Source organism: Thalassophryne amazonica, chromosome 17, assembly GCF_902500255.1.
Source record: "Thalassophryne amazonica chromosome 17, fThaAma1.1, whole genome shotgun sequence".
NCBI classification, from domain to species: Eukaryota; Metazoa; Chordata; class Actinopteri; order Batrachoidiformes; family Batrachoididae; genus Thalassophryne; species Thalassophryne amazonica.
The window spans coordinates 71357545-71372783 of record NC_047119.1 but is presented as its reverse complement, the minus strand read 5'-3'; the positions used below and the strand labels follow the sequence as shown (position 1 = coordinate 71372783).

The 15239-nt window shown below is 46.3% G+C and overlaps 1 long non-coding RNA gene across 1 annotated transcript; it reads left to right on the top strand.

Annotated features, from left to right (window-relative positions):
* Positions 1–4874: 4874 nt before the first annotated feature.
* Positions 4875–14224, top strand: LOC117529885. The gene is made up of 3 exons (XR_004566132.1): positions 4875–5104; positions 7326–7525; positions 13904–14224. It is a non-coding gene; the product is annotated as an uncharacterized LOC117529885 (long non-coding RNA).
* The last annotated feature ends 1015 nt before the right edge of the window (positions 14225–15239 follow it).

Genomic DNA, 15239 nt, shown 5'->3' with positions numbered 1-15239 from the left:
CCCGGATGTAGGTCTCCATTGATTCGCGCTCGGGGCGTGAGAGGTTGTACAGTTTGCTGGACGGATACTCAGCACCCGGGATCAAATCAATGGCACAATCATACGGTCGATGCGGGGGAAGCGTGAGTGCCAGATCTTTGCTGAAAACGTCAGCCAGATCGTGGTACTCAGCTGGCACCGCCGTGAGAGTGGGAGGGACTCGAACCTCCTCCTTAGCAGTCACACCGGGTGGAACCGAGGATCTTAAGCACTCCTGGTGGCAGGTTTCGCTCCATTGAGCCACAACCCCAGATGGCCAATCGATCCGAGGATTGTTCTTACTAATCCATGATAGCCCAAAATAACTCTGGAGGTAGAAGGTGTTACAAAGAACACAATCTCCTCCCTGTGGTTTCCAGACACCACCAATGTTAAGGGCTGTGTCTGGTGTGTTATTAGTGGTAGAAGTGTGCCATCTAGTGCCCGAACCCTCACTGGGGAAGGAAGGGCCACTAGAGGGAGCCCTACCTCCTTAGCCCATCTGCTATCTAACAGATTCCCTTCTGACCCTGTGTCGATTAGTGCTGGGGCTTGAAGGGTTTAATCCCCACAGAGGATCACAACTGGGATTCGTGCGGATTTTCGTGCATTACCCGTGTGTGTGTTATGGCCCACCCTTAGCCCAGTCTCTAAGGGCGAGCGTTGGTGTTTAACCGCTTGGGGCATTGTTTTTGCAAATGCTTGTTAGAGCCGCAGAAAAAGCACTCTCCGCGGACCAGCCTCCTCTGTCTGTTTTCTGATCTTATTTTGGCCCTGCTCGTGTCCATAGCTTCGTCAGCAGGGGGAGCTGTCGTCACACGGAGCACTCTGGCTCTGGAGCGTGGGGAAGGCGGGGCTGCTTCGGACCGGGAAGGGAGAGGGGCAGCGCGTGCCCGGCCACATCCTTCTTCTCGCTCCCGTCGACGTTCTTCCAATCGGTTGTCTAAATGTATGACTAAATCAATAAGCCCGTCTAAATCCCGCGGCTCGTCTCTACCCACCAGGTGCTCCTTCAGGACCGAAGGCAGTCCGTTTATGAAGGCGGCGTGGAACGCTACCGCATTCCAGCCGGCCCTCGCGGCCGCGACGCGGAAGTCGACTGCATACTCTGCAGTGCCCCTGCCGAATGGACAGCAGCAAAGTGGAAGCAGATTTGCCTCGATTAGGGTGATCAAACACCTGTCTGAACTCCCTTACGAACCCAGTGTATGTCGTCAGGAGCCGTGAATTCTGCTCCCAAAGCGCCGTAGCCCAGGCGCAAATTGACAACATAAAGCCACCTTGCTGGAGTCTGATGCGTACATTATTGGACGCTGTGCGAAGACGAGCGAGCACTGCATCAAGAAGTCCGTGCACGTCTCTACACAGCCTCCGTACGGCTCCGGGGGACTTATGTATGCTTCAGGGGATGGGGGGGTGGCAGCGGGAGTCCGTTGAACGACCACTGGAGGGTCGGCAGGAGGAGGAGCAGCAGCCGCGCTCTGTGCACGCGCTTCCACCTGTGCGGTGAGAGCCTCCATCCTACGATTGAGTAGTACATTCTGCTCGGTTACCAAATCCAACCGAGCAGTGAAAGCAGCTAAGAATTGCTGCAACTCACCCATTATTCCTCCTGCAGAAGCCTGTGCACCTTGCGTCTCCATTGACTGTTCAACGGGTGGGTTGTGCCCCTCGGGGTCCATGACGTTGGCCGAGATATCCTGTTGGGGAAAGTGTAATGCACGGACCCACAACAGGGGGCGTAAATGAACGGTTCATTTATTGCAGCAAATGTGCACAACAGGTCGAATACTGCTTTTAGACAGTCAATCACAAGATACAATAAGTGACGTGTGGGCAGGCCCGAGGGTAGGAGACGCCTATCCAGAGAAGAGCCGGGGCCCACAAGGTTCCGCCGCCAACGAAGACCTGCAATATACCGAAGCCACCAAGTCTCAAGTCCCCAGGTGGCCTCTGCTTCCAGCTGTCAGATCCGGTACTGCTGGCAGGAACAAAAACAGGTTAAGGGTGGGTGTGTGAACACCCAGTAAGCAGTCAGCAAAACGCGTTCTCACTGTAATAGGGTGGGAAAAACACCTCCACCATCTACACAGAAACACAGTTCGGGAAGAACCTGAAAGTACTGCTTATCCGGTTTGGAGTGAGGGGTGAAGACGTCAGTCCTCCACTAACCACAAACTCAGCTCCCAGCTGACAGCAGTTAACAGGAACTCCTGCAAAAACTCAGAGAAAGAGTACACGTGCGTACGGCACAGTCAAACGGCTGAGAGTTTACCTGTAAGGTAAGCTGATATCTCAGCAGAGATGTGGTGTCTCCTCCAGGTTTTTATGGTGCAGTGATGATGATTGCTGACAGCTGTCAGTCCTGGCTCCTGGGTGGTAACTGCGCCCTCTGGTGCCTGAAACCCGACTACAGGCAGGGCGCCCTCTGGCGTTGGCCAGCAGTACCTCCTCTTCGGGCGGCCCACAGAACAGTTTTCACAGAGGGATAAATTTTAGCTGCAAATTTGTCATTTTTAAACGAAGATTTCTCCGCTGAATTACAAATTTGGGTTTACAGATTTACTTTACTGCATTCACAAGGGTCTTATAAATACATATCAGCTATTTCTTTCTGAAATCTGACCACATTCATTTCAATGCAGGTCTACTTTAAGGACGCCCCGACAATCGTGATGATGCTAAAGATAATCTTATCAGATATTCCTGTCGTGTGTGGTGTGTTCAGAGCGCTCTGATCTGTTCAGAAGGGTGTCAGGAGCGCTACGATCGCAAATCGGGGATATTCAACATGTTGGATTTTTTGGCCCGATATCGTAGCGTGTGTTGTGTCCTCCAACCACAAACGAGCACACAGCCTACTGAATGTGACGTGCAGCCAATCAGAAAGCGAGGTGATGGACGTACGGAGCGGAAAATAAAATCAAAACAGCTGTTCTGACTTACCAAAAAGTCCGGTGGTGGCGCTGTCTCCACTCCTTTAAAGAACACCTTTTCTTTTTTTTTGTATCATTTTTTTCCCCTCTGTTTTAAATAATCCACAAAATATCTCTGTTTTACTCTGAAGTCACGTTTAATCCCGAGAGATTTTGTGAGATTTCCTGTCTGAGCTGTGAATGTCCGTGTGTGAAATCTGTTCGTGTGTGGTGGTGTTCTTACCGTGTGGCTGAACACCACACACTGTACGACCAAAACCTGTTAGATCCATGATTTTTTATCTTCACGTGTGTGGTCTCTCAGGTTTTGGAAACCTAAAGATAATTTTAAATCCTGTTGTGTGAACCAGGCTTTACTGTTCAGCAAGTTTGCAAACGTTCATTTAATGTTTGTGATGTTTGTCTAATGTTTGCATGGAAGTAAACATTAGACATGTAAGCAGACATTTGCAAAAATCAATCAAATGTTCATAGAATGTATGCTAAATGTTCAATGTGTTTGCAAACATTCACATAATGTTCATGTTGTATGTGTAAAGCTTGCCTCTAAATAAAAGTATATATATTCTAAAATTTTGTAAAATTTCATATTACAGGAAAACATTAAATAACATTTACTGTTATTTAATGAAATAATTTAAACACTGATTACCACGGAAACCAAGAATTTGTCGATTTATGATTTATTCAGGCCTACTGAATATATCATTTCAACATTACTGTAATAAACTGACAGAGCTAACTCCGAAACATGTCTTGGTGCAACTTGCATAAACATGCACTCTGTTAATTGGAATATTAATTTTTGCAAAATAATTTAAGTCACTACAGACTGTGATTGTCAGCTACCAAAAATATGTTTTTTATGGAAACAGATTGCAATGGCATCTTATTATCCAGACGTCCCACAGACCTGAGTTACATCCATTTTGCCAAATTTTATAAAAGCATAATATCTTTAACATTTTTTGGAAATAAGGAAAAATACATTAAAGGTATTAAAAATTGATTAACAAAATAATGTTTTCAACATGCATGAGCAGGAAGCATTGACATTTAAATAAAACAGCTCACAGACAATATTTTTTACTGGTCACTTCACAACTTGCAATTCAAACATTATCAGACATGTTTTAAAAAACATGCTGAGCATGAGATGAATATAGCAGTTACACATGTTACAGTAGCAAAACATCAACTTAGATTTCACATTTCCAGAATGAACATTTGTCCAGGGTTTAGTGTTTCGCTCAGGCCTCATTTGAGGATGACTTCATGTCACATTTGAACAGTGTTTGGTGGGAATTGTTACCATAACAACATATTTCTTGCTTTCTGATTCCTTTAATATCAGCTGCTTAATTCATGTTTGCAGTGAGGCATGATATTATAATTATCCAGGGTAAAACATGTACATTGTACACAATATAACACCTGGATACAATCATTTCTGTATGTAAAATGCAACATACTCATTCTGGGGAAAAAAAAAAAAAAAAAGCATCAGTGATCATTGTGTATAATTTCCTGTAATCACATTTATACATTCAAGTATTGCCAATTAAGTTAACAAATTTGTAGCATAAGTGGTTCCTTCATGGTTAAAGGTAAAGGCAGAGCAGGTTTATCAGCTCAGACAAATGCTGTCTCACAAAACTACTGTAAAAATTGGGTCATAAAATGTCTGAAACACTATAGTGCTTTATTTTAAAAAAAGTTTGACCAACATTATCAGAGGATAAAATTCAAATGAATTCATTTTATTTAAAGTAGTTTATGTACATAGATTTATTTACTATTAACTTATTTTGTTAACAATATGCTTGCAGCTGCTCACAGCTGCTTGCAGTGCTCAAACAGTTGGTGGCAGTAGTGCACCGACTTGGGTTAAAACCCGCTGTTCATCAAAAGAGAAGAAGACTTTAGCTAACTAAATAGCAGCGCTGCTCTCTCTCGCTGGCAAATAAAAGTTTATGTTCAAGAAGTTAATTTGCCTGTTCAGTTTCTGTGCTATGATTAAGAGACCACTGTGCAGAATTGGAGACTAACGCTGGGGGTTCGTCGACTGGGATTCATCACAGAAAACCACCACACTGGTTCCACCTTTCTACTGTGATCACGACGCTATGAATGTCAAAAGACACTTTAAGGTAACGGAACCTGATCTGAGCACAAACCCGTTTTAGCCAGAAATGACAGAACCGGCTTGAAAGCTTGATTATGCCAGCCATGGACTATTGGGAACCAAACCAACACGTTTTTGATGAGCCTGGAGCTAACGTTAGCCACAGAGAGGCACAGGCCTAATTAAGATTTTGTCCATGTTTTATCTATTCTGGTATTAAGCCAGGAGTCTAAAGGTGTCAATAAGGTGTGTGTGGGCATCCCACATCCAAGGACATGCAGGTTGGGTGAATTGGAAACTTTATAATTGTCCAGGTCTCACTTATAAAAGAGGTCTCGAGCTCAATGAGATTAACTTGGTTAAATAAAGGCTAAATTTAAAATGTACATATCTTTTTATGACCATGACTAAAATATATACTCTGTGTTTTATTAGGTGTTGATGCAATTGAAGTTTAAGTAATGTCAGTGCCTAGAAAGAGACTTTATAAAGATAAGTTTATGATAATATTTTCGGATTATTGCTTGTTCCCCCCAACAGCAACCATGCCGGCTGCCATAAGAGTTGTTAAATCAGTGAATCCATCTGATCAGTGGGTTGAGTGTCTGCCTGCAGTTAACAACAGCCTGATCCGTATCCAGAGTTTTGTACTGTAATGGTTAAATAAGATTGTACAGTGTCCTGTGCCAGTAAATTCTAAAATTCACATAGAACAAGCAAAATATTCAATTTCTGGCAAGAAATATTCTGTTCTATTTGGGATATAATTTGAAAATACAGTAAAATCTGCCAGTAATGAAGTATATGACTTTCCTTCCTTAAAGAAATAATTTACAGGCCCTGTTACTTAATAAACATGTTTGTTTATTACTGATAGAGTTTTAGAATTCTTTATATAAAAACTCAATTTCTATGTCCCTTGCATAATGTTTCATTTGCATAGTGTGTGCATACTGTCTATGCTATACTACTGAGGTTTACCACCTTTTCTGGGGTGGAAAAACTGACCTGATCCAAAAAAAAAAAATTTGAGGAGATTCTTTTGGTGGGTAAATAGACCTGAGAAAGCACCAGAATGCATTTGAGATTTCACATTTTTCTGGGGGACAACTACCAGACCCTAACAGGGCCTTGCCATGATCTTTCAAATTTTTTTTTTTCCCCCATGGCTCACTTTCATCACTCTGTTCATGCACAGATTTGTCCATGTTCATGATGAAAAGTCAACAGCATTGGCTTAATCATTGGCCTGTTTCAAGCTGAAAACCTCCACATTTCAGGCTCTATTGATCCAGGACGTCGTGAGAGAACAGAGAAGTTTCAGAAGAAGTCGGTTTCAGCATTTTATCCAGATATTCCACTGTTAAAGGAGATTTTTGTTAATGAAAGACGTGCGGGCGGATTGCAGCGTCGGCTCGCAGCCGCCTCAACGCACCACCACAGGAAAAACACCTCCGTTGGAAGCCTTGAGGACAAGTTGGAACATGTCCAGCTGTTAAACAATTTCTCATATACTCACTCCACTGAAAGCCATCAAAAGCCGCCTGGATTTTACAAATGGTTATCAACACGGAGGTGTTTTTCCTGTGCCGCCGCACCGCGCCAGCTGCGTCCTGACGCGCGGACCCGTCCGCACGTCTTTCATTAAAAAAAATCTCCTTTAACAGTGGAATATCCGGATAAAATACTGAAACCGACTTCTTCTGAAACTTCTCTGTTCTCTCACGACGTCCTGGATCAATAGAGCCTGAAATGTGGAGGTTTTCAGCTTGAAACAGGCTGACGACGGCGCCTGGGAGCGCTGCACGACGTCTCGCTCCGTGGGAAGTCCTTAAAGCGACAGTATCACCTCAAAATCTCTCATCAGCCGTTAAAATTTTCGCCGAAAACCAGCTTAATTTTTCGAACCGTGTCCACTTCGATGTGTCTCACAGGTTTAGAAAAAATTTTGATCAAACAAAGTGCCAGTCTCTCAGCAACTTCTCAGACAAAGGAATTCCGACGAGGGGCTGGACGACTCCTCCCACAAGGAGTGCTCATAGGCGAATGACGTCACCGACAGGCGTGGAAAAACTCACGCATGCGCACGAGGGTTCAAGCATGTCTGACGTAAAAACATATGAATGAAATCCATATAGTTTTTGAAAAAAATAAAAAGGACCTATACTTTATGGACAGCCCTCGTAAAGTGGGAACTTCTGTATTAAGGTTGTAACATATGGATCTATATACATTTTGTGTTCCAGGAGAAGCAGAATGACATCATTCACAGTATCAAACAGCTGAATGACAAAGTTGATCCGCTGTGTCCTTGGACCGTCCCTGAAAGTGTCGGTTCCCAGACATACCAGGAGGGAGAACAATGTGGACGCTGCTGAGATGATCATCTGAAGAATGGCCTTGCTAAACCAGAAATGTGGACTAGAACCAATTACAAGCAGTGTCTGTAAGTAATGGGCCTTACAGTAAAGTCACTAAAAGAAGTGAGTTCATGTATTTTCTGTTTGTTAGGTCCTCTTCACTTCAGTAAAGTTTTGCCGTTTTATTGGTTACACAGTATATTATGAAACATGCTGTATTTGGGTGATTCTTTAACTACGGGCACTATTGGCCTTGTAAATGTAATTTCCACCACACCATTGCTTTACAATATAAAGCACCTTGGGGCAACTGTTTGTTGTGATTTGGTGCTATATACATATGCTCTGATGTCACTGTTTATCTCCATAGAAACTACCCAAACAATCTTTCATACAAACTGTTTAAAGGGACATTACAGTGTTGTGGTGAAAATTACAGCAGTAGTGTGGGACAACTACATTTTGTTTAAAAAAAATCACAACAGTTGTATGACATTGAATACCCCAATTGTGTTTTGATTATTTTACTGATTTTATTCAGAGATATTTTAAAACATTAGAAAAAACGTTTCTTTACCGTTCATTTTTATCATTGAAGATCAAAAGTCTGGGTGTGGGACAAGCACAAAACAGCAATATTTGCATATAATGATGCTGAAAAAAGGTGAAAAAGTCATCATAGACTACTAGAACAAATTTCTTAACACACTTTCATTGTAAAGATAACTATAAAAGTATGAAATTTCTCCTTTTTTCTGTTTTTCATACAATATGATCAAAGGACATAATAAGTGCCCCTAGTCTAAGAATCACCCATTTATGGAGATACAGTAACCAAAGGGCCTTTTACATTGTACGAGGTCTGTGAGAAAAGTATCCGACCTTATTATTATTTTTTTAAAAAACCATATGGATTTGAATCACGTGTGATTACATTAGCCAAGCTTGAACCCTCGTGGGCATGCGAGAGTTTTTTCACGCCTGTCGGTGACGTCATTTGCCTGTGAGCACGCCTTGTGGAAGGAGTGGTCCAGCCCCCTCGTCGGAATTCCTTTGTCTGAGACGTTGCTGAGAGACAGGCGCTGTGCTTGATCAAAATTTTTTCAAAAACTGAGGCACATCCGAGTGGACATCATTCGAGAAATTCAGCTGGTTTTCGGTGTAAATTTTAACAGCTGATGAGAGATTTTGGATTGTTTCTATCGCTGTAAGGACTTCCCACGGAGCGGGACGTCGCGCAGCGCTCCGAGGCGACGTCGTCATCCTGTTTCAAGCTGAAAACGGATTGGCACGCCCGCCACAGGAAGAACACCTCCATTTGAAGCCTTAAGGACAAGTTGGAACATGTCCTGCTGTTAAACAGTTTCTCAGATACTCACTCAACTGAAAGCAACCAAAAGCCGCCTGGATTTTACAAATGGTTATCAACACGGAGGTGTTTTTCCTGTGGCGGGCCCGCCGTGCCGGCTGCGAGCCAACGCGCCAATCCGTCCGCACATCTTTCATTTAAAAAATCTCCTTTAACAGTGGAATGTCCGGATAAACTGCTGATTCCGACCTCTTCTGAAAGTTCTCTGTTCTCTCACGACGTCCTGGGTCAACAGAGGCTTAAATTTGGAGGTTTTCAGCTTGAAACAGGATGACGACGTCGCCTCGGAGCGCTGCGCGACGTCAAGCTCCGTGGGAAGTCCTTACAGCGATAGAAACAATCCAAAATCTCTCATCAGCCGTTACAATTTACACAGAAAACCAGCTGAATTTCTCGAATGATGTCCACTCGGGTGAGCCTCAGTTTTTGAAAAAATTTTGATCAAGCACAGCGCCAGTCTCTCAGCAACTTCTCAGACAATGAAAATCCGACGAGGGGGCTGGACCACTCCTCCCACAAGGCGTGCTCACAGGTGAATGACGTCACCGACAGGCGTGAAAAAACTCACACATGCGCACAAGGGTTCAAGCTTGGCTGATGTAATCACACGTGATTCAAATCCATATATTTAAAAAAAAAAAATAAAACTGTCGGTTTCTTTTCTAATAGACCTCGTACACTTCATACGTGTCAGGCAACGCCTCCCAATGTGTCGTGACATCAGTCGGGTCGCATCAGCGCCTCCCGACATCCCCAACGCATCACATGTGGCAACGGGGCAGAGATTTTCGCTCTGAATTTTTTTTCTAGAGGAAAGCTGAATGATCGCCATGTTGTATGTGCGTTGATGAACCACAAAAAAGCTTAATTATAGAAATTAAATTAATTTTGAGGTTAAAAAAACATCTCCCCCTCTAGCTGCCACCTTATCGTGGTGGGGGAGTTTGCGTACCCGGATGATCCTAGGAGCTATGTTGTCGGGGGGCTTTGTGCTCCCTGTAGGGTCTCCCAAGGCAAACAGCTCCTAGGTGACGGGTCAGACTAAGGGCAGTTCAGAACCTCCATGACCAGTAAAAGATCAAGGACCGTGACGTCGCCCGGTATGGCGGAGCCGGGGTCCCACCCTGGAGCCAGGCCTGGGGTTGGGGCTCGCGCGCGAGCGCCTGGTGGTTGGGCCTTAGCCCATGGGGCCCGGCGGGCTCAGCCCGAAAGAGTGACGTGGGCCCGCCCTCCTGTGGGTTCACCACCTGCAGAGGGGGCCATGGGGGTCGGGTGCAGAGAGGATTAGGTGGCTGTCAAGGGCGGATGGCCCGGCGGCCCGGTCCATGCTCACAGCCCCTGGCTGTTGGGACGTGGAATGTCACCTCACTAGGGGGGAAGGAGCCTGAGCTTGTGCGGGAGGTTGAGAGATACCGACTACAGATAGTCGGGCTCACCTCCACGCACAGCTTGGGCTCTGGTACCCAACTCCTGGAGAGGGGCTGGACGCTTCATTTTTCTGGTGTCGCCCACGGGGAGAGGCGGAGAGCTGGGGTCGCATTGCTTATTGCTCCCCAGCTCAGTTGCCAAGTGTTGGAGTTCACTCCGGTGAACGAGAGGGTCGCGTCCCTACGCCTTCGGGTCGGGGACAGGTCTCTCACCGTTGTCTCGGCCTACGGGCCGAGCAGCAGTGCAGAGTACCCGACCTTCCTGGAGTCCCTGGGAGGGGTACTAGATAGCGCTCCGACTGGGGACTCCGTTGTTCTCCTGGGGGATTTCAACGCCCACGTGGGCGGCGACAGTGAGACCTGGAGGGGGGTGATCGGGAAGCACGGCCTCCCCGATCTGAACCCGAGTGGTGTTCAGTTGTTGGACTTCTGTGCTAGTCACAGTTTGTCCATCACGAACACCATGTTCGAGCACAAAGGTGTCCATAAGTGCACGTGGCACCAGGACACCCTGAGCCGGAGGTCGATGATCGACTTTGTAGTCGTATCATCTGACCTTCAGCCACGTGTCTCGGACACTCGAGTGAAGAGAGGGGCAGAGCTGTCGACTGATCACCACCTGGTGGAGTGTTGGATCCGCTGGGAGGGTAGGAAGCCGGTAAGACCTGGCAGGCCCAAACGTATCATGAGGGTCTGCTGGGAACGACTGGCGGAACCCTCTGTCAGCGAGGTCTTCAACTCCCACCTCCGGGAGAGCTTCTCCTAGATCCCAGGGGAGGTTGGAGACATGGAGTCTGAGTGGACCATGTTCTCCACCTCCATTGTCGATGCGGCTGCTCGTAGCTGTGGTCGCAAGGTCTCTGGTGCCTGTCGCGGCGGCAATCCCCGAACCCGGTGGTGGACACCGGAAGTAAGGGATGCCATCAAGCTGAAGAAGGAGTCCTACTTATCTTTGTTGGTAGGTGGGACCCCAGAGGCAGCTGACAGGTACCGGCAGGCCAAGTGTGCTGCAGCCCGTGCGGTCACAGAGGCAAAAACACGGGTCTGGGAGGAGTTCGGGGAGGCTATGGAGGAGGACTATCGGTCGGCTTCAAAGAGATTCTGGCAAACCGTCCGAGGCCTCAGGAGGCGGAAGCAGCTCTCCACCAGCACTGTTTACGGTGCGGGTGGGGAGCTGTTGACCCTGACTGGGGATGTTGTCGGGCGGTGGAAGGAGTACTTCGAGGATCTCCTCAATCCCATCGTCACGTCTTCAGAAGAGGAAGCAGAGACTGGGGACTCAAAGGCGGACTCATCCATTACCCAGGCCAAAGTCACCGAGGTGGTTAGAAAGCTCCTCGGTGGCAAGGCTCCTGGGGTGGATGAAATCCGTCCTGAGTACCTTAAGTCTCTGGATGTTGTGGGGCTGTCTTGGCTGACACGCCTCTGCAACATCACGTGGCGATCGGGGACAGTGCCTCTGGATTGGCAGACCGGGGTGGTGGTCCCTCTGTTTAAGAAGGGGGACCGGAGGGTGTGTTCCAACTATAGGGGGATCACACTCCTCAGCCTCCTCGGTAAGGTCTATTCCAGAGTACTGGAGAGGAGAATTCGACCAATGGTCGAACCTTGGATTCAGGAGGAGCAGTGTGGTTTTCGTCCTGGTCGCGGCACACTGGACCAGCTTTACACGCTCCATCGGGTGCTCGAGGGTTCATGGGACTTTGCCCAACCAGTCCACATGTGTTTTGTGGATCTGGAGAAGGCATTCGACCGTGTCCCTCGGGGCACCCTGTGGGGAGTGCTCCGGGAGTACGGGGTCCGGGGTCCTTTGCTAAGGGCTATCCGGTCCCTGTACGACCGCAGCAGGAGCTTGGTTCGCATTGCCAGTAGTAAGTCAAACCTGTTTCCAGTGCACGTTGGCCTCCGCCAGGGCTGCTCTTTGTCACCGGTTCTGTTCATTATTTTTATGGACAGAATTTCTAGGCGCAGCCAGGGTGTAGAGGGGGTCTGGTTTGGGAACCACAGAATCTTGTCTTTGCTGTTTGCGGACGATGTGGTTCTGTTGGCTTCGTCAAATCAGGACCTTCAGCGTGCACTGGGGCGGTTTGCAGCCGAGTGTGAAGCGTCCGGGATGAAAATCAGCACCTCCAAATCCGAGGCCATGGTTCTCAACCGGAAAAAGGTGCTTTGCCCTCTTCAGGTCGGTGGAGTGTCCTTGCCTCAAGTGGAGGAGTTTAAGTATCTCTGGGTCTTGTTCACGAGTGAGGGACGGATGGAGCGTGAGATCGATAGACGGATCGGTGCAGCGTCTGCAGTGATGCGGTCGCTGTATCGGACCGTCGTGGTGAAGAGAGAGCTGAGTAGGGGGGCAAAGCTCTCGATTTACCGATCGAGCTACGTTCCGATCCTCACCTATGGTCATGAGATTTGGCTCATGACCGAAAGAACGAGATCGCGAGTACAAGCGGCCGAGATGAGTTTCCTCCGCAGGGTGGCTGGGCGCTCCCTTAGAGATAGGGTGAGGAGCTCGGTCACTCGGGAGGAGCTCTGAGTCGAGCTGCTGCTCCTCCACGTCGAAAGGAGTCAGTTGAGGTGGCTGGGGCATCTTTTCCGGATGCCCCCTGGACGCCTCGCTGGAGAGGTGTTCCGGGCACGTCCCACTGGGAGGAGGCCCCGGGGAAGACCCAGGACACGCTGGAGGGACTACATCTCTCGGCTGGCTTGGGAACGCCTTGGGGTTCCCCCGGAGGAGCTGGAGGAGGTGTGTGTTGATCGGGCGGTCTGGGCGGCTTTGCTTGAGCTGCTGCCCCTGCGACCCGACTCCGGATAAAGCGGAAGAAAATGGATGGATGGATGGGTTAAAAAAACATTTGCTAGGATTTTTCTTCTGTATAAATGCAGGAGTGGTGGCCAAGTGGTTAAAGCGCTTGGTTTCAGTGCAGAAGGTTCCAGGTTCAAATCCCACCCCTGCCACATTTCTCCATGTAATGTGGAGTTGCGCCAGGAAGGGCATCCGGCGTAAAACCTGCGCCAATTCAACATGCAGATCCACCTTGGATTTGCTGTGGCGACCCCGAGTGAAAACAAGGGAGCAGCCGAAGGGACTTACTTTCTTCTGCAAAATGAGCAGTCATGTGACATGTTTCTGTTTCGTAGAGATCAGTGGTTTCTGCCACAAGTCTTCCGTGTTTGGACCCGATGCATTGTTTCTATTGGACAGTTCAGAGTGGCGAAAGTTGGATTGGGTTGAACTTTGACCGTTGTAGCTTGTCAACAAGCGGCAATGCGCGTGCTCCTGGCAGAAGTATCTGATTAGCTCGACTTTTGACGCGATGCTTCTGACGGCTCTAAAAAGCAGCGCGTTTCATTCAAAATAATGCTTTTTAGACCAATTTGTGACACTTCCAAAGTCTGTGGTGTGAAAGGCCCTTTACACAAATAGCAGTGGGTACATAAGATTAATCATTTTTGTCTGATCTGCTTTCACCTGTGTGGTATACCTCGCTGATAACTAACTTCAGAAAATTCTGCAAGCAATATAAACAGCTTGTTAAAAATATAGGGCCTGTCCAATAAGGTGTTGAGTTGAATACCAGTTATGATCATGCTGCTCAAATTATACACTATCTGAACAGTAAAATATATATAATTGCTTATGACTAACAATGGAAATGTTCAACTTACAGCTCAAGAGTGCTAATGACAAACTTGGACGAGGACAAGGGAACCAGGCACCGAAGGAATGACCTAATCAATACCTTAACTGCATACACCCCTGGAATGGAACAAGGGAAGTATATGGTAACAAGCATTGCCAGGGGCGGCTTGTACGCTACGGCTCCTGTTTATCTTTGACAGTCGGGGCAAGTCAGGAACAGCCAAAGGTAGCCTTGCCAGGGACGTGCCACAAATTTACAGAGTTGTCATGGCAGCTGTAATAAATATCACATCAATGGACAGTACTACCATCATTTCTACAGTTGTGCCATAATCCGAAGCTGTCCTATCCAAGCAGAATCAAAGAAGTATAGACGGGACCATCCTGAACTTTTTCCTGACCCAGATTACAGGTTTGAGAAACTAACAGTCTTACAAATCTTTTTTTTTTTTTTTTCTTGGAGGGGTGACAGCCAGTCACAGTAGAGAGGCACCGTAACATCTGGTCTCTCTCTGTCTGCTAATCCAACATGGCAGAATCTGCTCCAAAACAGCTTAATTTCTGTGTAAATCTAACATGTCTATCATATATTATGTAAAAGCTGCTGAAAAACACTTCGAAAACGGAAAACTGTTTTCACAACCTGATAACACCTCTGGAGTGACTAGACATCTCACGGACATCAATGTGCACGCACATCCTCCGGTCAAAGGTAACTTCCATGCTTTATAGAAGCTTATGCATGTGCACACGCATGTCCTCCTTTAGATGCCATCAAAACATAAAATGTTATTGAGTTTATCCTACAACATCAATATAAACATACAGAGGTGAATATACCACTGATACACTGATAACACAATAAAGGACACACACACATATATAAAACTTACAGGCAGATTAGCAGCATGCATTTAATTTGCATTGTACATGGAATATTTAATTTTACTTCCCGAGAAACTTTTTCTCTGGGGATCAAACATTAATTTAAAATAATAATTTTGTATTATTTTTGTATGATATATATTTTTTCATCATGAATTTCCTCAGGAAATTTGATTGTAATGTGTTTGTGTTAAAACTGTTCAGTTTTGCTTTTAAAAATTGTGTTCAGTTATATGGTCATATCTGACTGTCATACTGAGTCTTCAAATCTATGTGATTAAAAACTTAAAATATTTTATTGAAAGGAATGTTTGTTAAAGCTGTCCACAGTTTTGCTCTTAAATATGATGATGTATTATTAATTGTATGTAGATGTCTAAAAGATTGTAGTTTTTGTTTGAAGCAGAGAAGTTGAATTTATTTTTGCTCCTAAAATGTGTATTATCAGTTGTATGTAAGTCAGTTGATGAAATGATTTA